This window comes from Chrysochloris asiatica, unplaced genomic scaffold (genome assembly GCF_000296735.1).
Source record: "Chrysochloris asiatica unplaced genomic scaffold, ChrAsi1.0 scaffold00129, whole genome shotgun sequence".
Classification (NCBI taxonomy): Eukaryota; Metazoa; Chordata; class Mammalia; order Afrosoricida; family Chrysochloridae; genus Chrysochloris; species Chrysochloris asiatica.
This window is the reverse complement of record NW_006408647.1, coordinates 773,818-781,368: the sequence shown is the minus strand read 5'-3', so window position 1 is coordinate 781,368 and position 7,551 is coordinate 773,818.

The window sequence follows — 7,551 nt, the reverse complement described above, 5'->3', positions numbered from 1 at the left end:
TTTTTTTTTTTTTTTTTAATATTTTATTGTGAATTATGTGATAATTTACATGGGAGTACACTATTCACTTTTGATTAACATTCTACCTAAGCGGATACTCCTTCTCAGCTTCTCTTCATCTTCTTGATATCAGAACACTGGACTGCTCCAGGGCTAAGACTATGGCCCTGCTCTATTCCCTGTATGCACTCATCAGTGCCCTAGCTTGAAAGTTTATCTTCTATAAACTGCCAGAAGTCCTTGGGTTGTGTAAATAGTTAATGCGCTCTGCTGCTAACTGAATGGTTAGGCATTTGAGTACAACCAGAGGCACCATCTAGCCCAACCTTCAAAGAAAATACTGGTGATCAACTCAGAAAAAAAAAAACAAAAAAAAACAGCCATTGAAAACTATGGAACACAATTCTACTCTGACACATATGGGTTGTAATCCTGGTGTGGTGCTGTAGCATAAGCACTAGATCCTAAACTCAGTTTGAAGCACAAGGTCGGCCATACAGACTCACCAGATGCTACTTGGAAACACTATACAGGATCTCTATGAGTCAGAACAGACTCAAGAGCACTTACAAAGAATAGCAACATGGAATTGACTCGATCGCAACTTGGCGTATACATTGCTACAAGAGTCAGTTCCTTGGAATTCTAGATTCAGACATTTCATTTACCATTCAGTACTCTGGTAGCGTGGTGGTTATGAATCAGGCTGCTAACCTCAGGGTTATCAATTCAAAACTACCAGCTGTTTCATGGGAGAAAGATGAGGCTTTCTGCTCCCATAAAGATTTACAGCCTTGGAAACTTTGTACAGGGTTGTTATGAGTCGGAAGCAACTCGACCGCGCATAACAACAACAACATGTAAACTTAGATGTCTGACATGAACTTCATGCCAAATATGGCCATGTTATGTTGGAAATTCAGTTCCAACTCCCTGTATAAGTTTTGCGAGGCTACAAATCTTTATGCGAGCAAAAAGCCTCATCTTTCTTTCACAAACATGTACAAATCAATGTTTCCTTCAAATCCCCAACACCATGCCTAACACCTGGTCCTCCTATAGCACACTCCATCTCTTTAAACTAGAACTTCTTTGTTTCTAGTTGTGTGAGTCTAAAACTTTGGGTACTTCCTTGACGCCTCTCTTTTTCTCACACCCCAAATATCACAATTCTGTCGATTTTACCTTCAAGATTTTATTTATAATCTAACAATTTCCCAGGAGTCCTGGTGTGGCACTGTGGGTTAATGTGCTGGACTGCAAAGTTGGTTTGAACCACAAGGTAGCTGGTTCAAGCTCACCAGCTGCTCCTTGGAAACCCTATACAGAGTCACTGTGGGTTGAAATTGACTCAATAGCACTTAAAAAACAATGTTTCAAGAATCCTGCTGTGGCACTGTAGGATAACCACTAGATTGACAATTGCAAAGTCTTCAGTTCAAACCTACCAGTGTTAAGTTGGGTTTCCAAGGTGCTGCTAGTGATTTTAAACTGTTGATCTTTTGGTTCAAACTGACCTTGTGATACAGTGTTTATCTTACAGCACCATACCAGAAATCTACTGTTCACTATGAGTTGGAACCAACTCCATGGCACTTAACAACAACAACTATTTCCTAATAGCTCTGCTTCAAGTACTTTTTTTCCAAGGAACTATCAACTCTTATCTGGATAGTTTCCTTATTTTTACCTCAATTTCTCTTTTGCGTATTTGCGACTGAAGTTAGAATTTTTCTATTAAAATGCAGGTCAGATGCTTTGCCTGCTCTACTGAAATGTCCAACAGTTTCACATTTCTCTTTTGTCTTTGAGAATTCTCTGTTCTTTCTGGTTCTATTAGCAAAATGTTAAAACTCTTGACTTGGCCCTTCATATTTTATTTGTTTTCTCTAATTTTTAGTATCTCTGTGTTTTACTTCCAATGTGATCTGTTTAAGAGCAGTTGTACTGGTAAATGGACCCCATTTAGTTTGAAGGTCTTTGGTTCCAAGGTTCATTCCATGGTTCCAAGGTTCATTCCATGGTTCATCCATGGTTCCAAGGTCATTCCATGAACTCTTTGAAGTATCCTCATAAATTAAATAGTACTGATTAGTTAGTGTATTTCATTTACTAATAAGTAAATATGGTGTGCTTCAAAAATAGTAAACTTCAATTCTGCATGTCATTGAACATGGATTACTGATTGGTAGACTTAGTTTTAAATTGTATAAACAGTTACCTAAAAGCTAAAACGAGAAGGGCTTTACTCTTGGCAATAATATTCACACTAAAAACCTTGACTTTATCCAGGTAAGTCATTTAAACAAAAGAGAAGCATTCCCTGGGAATTTTGCATCTTGAGATACTTTGAATTTTCAAATTCTGCCAAATGGGAAGACAGATTGGTGAATTGTTCTATATGTGGATACTCAGTAAACATCCCTGCTTTCATTCTTCGTTCTTGACATAATTGCTGATGTTCTCAAAGGATACGGCTTCCATCTCCTCTGTAATTCCTCTGAGCATATTTAGCAAATTTGTAAACTCCCTCATATAATTTCAGTCACCCATTAGCTCTCATAACTTTAACTTTTAGAAACAAATTAAACTTTGTTGCCTGATCTCAATCTCTTTCCAGTTTTGAGGTTTTGTTTATTTTTGAATTTTAGTAGTTCTAGTGGAAACCCAAAAAGCATCACTGTGAGTTGGAACTGACTCCATGACACTTAACAACAACAACAAATAACATATAAAGCATGACTAGGTTTGGAACATGGGAAAAGCAGTTCTACCCATATATATGTTGTAGTTTGTTATTAAAGTCACTACTGAAACTATAAGAGTTTTCTATGGGTATTTTTCTTTTTGTGACTATGAGTTGATCCCCTTGTGTTTTCTCTAAAACCCACTTATCTATACCAAATACAAGACAAATGTCCCTTGTTTTAAATATAAATTTATTTTCATTGATAAAATATTATTGACTATAACCAAAACCATACCCACTGCCATCAAGTCCATTCTGACTCATAGCAACCTTTTGAGGTTGTAAAACTTTATCAGGAAAAAAAAAAAAAAAGACTCATCTTTCTTCCATGGAGCTGCTGTTGGGTTTGAACTACTGATCTTGTCATTAGCAGTTCAGTATTTATCCTACAGTGCCACACCAGGACTCCTATTGACTATGCTGCTGCTACTGTTAACTGCTATTATGACTCAAAGCGACCCAGTATAGGGTTTCCAAGGCATAGCTGGTGGATTTAACTACTGACTTTGCAATTAACAATCCAGTGTGTACCTCCAGTGCAGCATCAGGGCTATAGTAAATTTTAAACTCTATATGAAGATAAAGTAGAGTAGGCAGAATGTAAGATCAATAGTATTTGGCAAACATTTTTTTCCTATATGAAACATGATGAAATATGTTAAGCAGATAAATGGTATTGCTTTACTTTAGAGGCATCTTGATGATTATGTACTGTAAGGCATTTTCATTACTTGCACATGTTTGCTAAATGTATATGAATCAACATAATTTTCTGTAATACAAGATGACAAGAAAACCCTCAAACCACAGTGGTTTCTAGTAACTGTCCTTTGTATTTGTCAACCAGGTATGGAAGTTAAAAAAAAAAAAGAAAGAAAAAGAAGGCAGTAAAGGAAATCTTTTCCTATAAAAAAGTAGAAATTACCCATAAATATTGATATAAACAACTTGTAAAATTCAGTTTTCCATTGAATGTTTTTTTGTGATGTTGAAGGAAATTTTCTTCATTTTAATATTTCTTGTTCATTATTCTAAATCACTAGAATAATTTAATTTTTCTTGAACAAGTATATTCAGTTGTATAACTTTAATTTGAGTTTAAAATATATGTTTACCCGAATTACAAATAACTTGTCTAATTTAAACATTAATGCTAATCACTATATTCTCTTCATCTAGAAAGATAGATTGTTGTTGTTGTTGTTAAGCACCATCAAATTGGTTCAAACTCCTAGCAACCCTACAAAGGGTTTCCGAGGAAAGGCTGGTGGGTTTGAATCACCAATCTTGCAGTTTAAACAGACCTTGCCATCCAATAAGCTCCAACAAATATATATATATAAGTTAACTTAGATATAAGTTAACACACTAGTCCATTTCTTCAATATTATATAGATGACTAAACCATTTTAAATCATGTTAGTTTAAAATGTCATTAATGTTGATTAATATCATTTTTTTCATAGAATTAAGATGCTCTTCCAGATTTTAATTACTTATATCTTATGTAAATTAGTAAATTTGTAATATATTTCCTGTTCACAAAGTATGTTTAATAGTTTGGGAATATTAAATTGGAACACAGGCAGATTTGGGTATTAGAATTTACAAATATTTTAGAAGTCTGTATTTGCAGGGGGATAACTGAAATGCCATTTGAGCTATGAAATCTACTGCCATCAAGTGGATTCCACCTCCTAGAAACCCTCTATAGGATTTCTGAGATTGTGAATCTTTATAAGAACAGACTGCTGAGTGGCTAGTGTATTTGAACTGCTGACTTTGCTATTAACAGCCTAACATTGCAAGCAGAGTCCTTAAACCTTGTGCTCTAAAGTTATGTTGTTGTTAGGTTGTAACCACAAAAGAAGTAAGAACAGGATTTTTGTTCTATAAAATTTCAAAGGAATAAAATGTTTTTGTCCTCTTTTTAGCAATGTTTCTGTTTTATAACTGTGAACCTCACCTATCCTCAGCTTCACCTCAGCCTCTACCCACTCTGCCTTCTGTACAATCTTTCTTTTGCTGCCTTTGTTGTTGTTGTTGTTGTTAGGTGCCATCAAGTCGGCACTGACTCATAGCAACCTTATGCACAGCAGAACGAAACACTGTTGGCATGCTTGAGTGCATCTATGCTGCCACTTGGCCAATCCATCTCATTGGGGGTCTTCCTCTTTTTCTCTGACCCTCCAACTTACCAAACATGATATCCTTCTCCAGTGACTTGGTCCCTCCTGACAATATGTCTGAAATATGAGAGATGAAGTTTGGCCATCTTGGCCTCCAAGGAGCACTCTGGCTGCACTTTTTCCAAAATGAATCTATTGGTTCTTTTGGCAGCAAATGACACTTGTAATATTCTCCTCCAACACCGTAACTCAAAAGCATCAATTCTTCTACGGTCTTCCGTATTCACTGTCCAGCTTTTGCATGCATATGAGGTTATTGAAAATACCATGGCTTGGACCAGGCACACCTTAGCCTCAAGCTGATATCTTTGCTCTTCAACACTTTAAAAAGTTCCTGTGCAGCAGATTTGCCTAATGCAAAATGTTGTTTGATTTCTTGACTGCTGCTTCCATGAGTGTTGATGGTTGATCCAAGAAGAATGAAGTCCTTGACATCTTCTGTCTTTTCTCTGTTGATAGGACTGTTGTTTATTGGTCCAGTAGTGAGGATTTTTGTTTTCTTTACATTGATATGTAATCCATAACGAAGGCTGTGCTCTTTGATCTTCATCAGTAAATGTTTTAAGTCCTCTTCACTCTCAGAAAGCAAGGTTGTATCATCTGCATATCCAAGATTGTTAATGAGTATTCCTCCAATCCTGATGCCACGTTTTTCTTCATAGAACCCAGCTTCTTGGATTATCTGCTCAGCATACAGGTTGAATAAGTATGGTGAAATAATACAACCTTGTCGCACACATGTCTTAATTTTAAACCATTCAGTGTTCCCATGTTCTGTTCCAACAACTGCCTCTTGGTCCAGGTAAAGATTCCTCATGAGCTCGTCTTCTATTTTGTGAGATCCCACATATCTTGATTTCCTCAAGAATCCCTGTAAGAAACATTTTTGTGTGTTCTTTTCTTGCAATCAAACTTAACTATCTACTAGACCAAGACCTCCAAATATTTGTCCTTAGGTCAAATAAGGAAATCATCTATAAAAAGTTGTTAGTTATCAACTTGAAATCTTGCATTTGTCCATTTGCAAATTAAATATATATGTTTTACTATATGTCCATTATAGAACATATAAAAAATCTAAAATTAGGGACTATGAGAAAAAGTATCAGTGAAAAAAATTCCCGACACTACAACATAGTATTTTTCCTGGGGTGCAGCAACCTTTTTTGTTTTGTTTTGTTTTGTTTTGTTTTACATAGCCCATTACTTTGGTGGAAGCCAAATAAACTAATTTCTTATAGGGTATTAATAAGTGCCTTTGACTTAATGTGTTTTCCTTTCAAGACATAGGCACGTTTGAATAAGATGATTTCTACTCAATTAAACGACAAATTGTGGTATCCCGATCTATGTGGCAATACTGATGAAAATGTTTGAGGAGAAAGGATTACTCTGTATCCCTCTCAGCATGTGTTCAAGATTGAACATGGAAACAGATATTTCTAGTATTAATTTATAAGTTTGAAAAAAAAGATACCAATTAAATGGCACTCAAACATATAAACACATGTGGGGGAAGTCTGTTTTAATAACAGTCCTTGGGTTAGAACGGCAGACAGTTATAATTTACAACCAGGATTATTTTCTTATTTGTTTATTCTCTTTAAATTACAGACAGATTAAGTTCATATTTTGTACAGTTTATGGTTTCAGTATGGCTGGTGCCTGAATATTTATGGAATCAGTGACTTTTTCCCAAATGGAAAGAACTTTAGAGATCGTGCCGTCTAACCTCTTCATATTGCATTTTAAGAAACTGAGGCTCAGATAGGTTCAGTGCTCCAGTCAAAGTCACAGAGTTACTGACAGAACTAGGACTATGTAATGCAGCTCTCCTTACTCTGATACCAGTGACCTTCTCTCTTGATCAGTGAGATTGTAAATAGATTCTTTATGGAACTGCCCCAAACTAGTCATGTCTCTACTTGCATTAATTTGTTAGCAAGAATATCAATTGTAGAGCTCAGATTTTGAGGTCATCTTGGATTTATTGCCAACAGAGAAATTTTGCTTATCAACACAGGTGAAGAGAGTAAAAATGAGAGATAAAGATGAGGAAAATAAAGAGGATTAAATGAATACATAGTTGAATTCAAGCAGAGATTAACTAGGAAAAGTTTAAATGTTCTGTAGAAATATGTGTGACAAGCTATATGAATATCCCTGGAGAGGGAATAATTTAGAGCATATTCTATCTTCAAAGTCTCAGAACTAGCATTAGATTTGGAGAAGAGAGAGTCAGAATGCTATGGTGAAGAAAAGTGAAGAGTCGTGTGTGGGTATACATTAACCTTGAATGTTGTTGTTGTTAAGTGCCACTGAGTCATTTCTGACCCAATGTGACCCTGTATAGGGTTTCTGAGAAGCAGCTGATAAAGCTTGAACTGCTGATCTTGCAGTTCAAACTGACTTTACGGTCCAGAACATTAACCCACAGTGCCACACAAGGAAACCTGCATAGCTGATGATACATTTGAATTAAACTCTGCAGGCTGTTGCTTCTTGTTGTTAGAAACTGTCTGATCAGTTCCCACTTGCAGAGACCTTATGTATAACAGTAAAAATACTGATGATGCCCAGTCCTGCATCATCCTCACAATCTTTGATATTTTT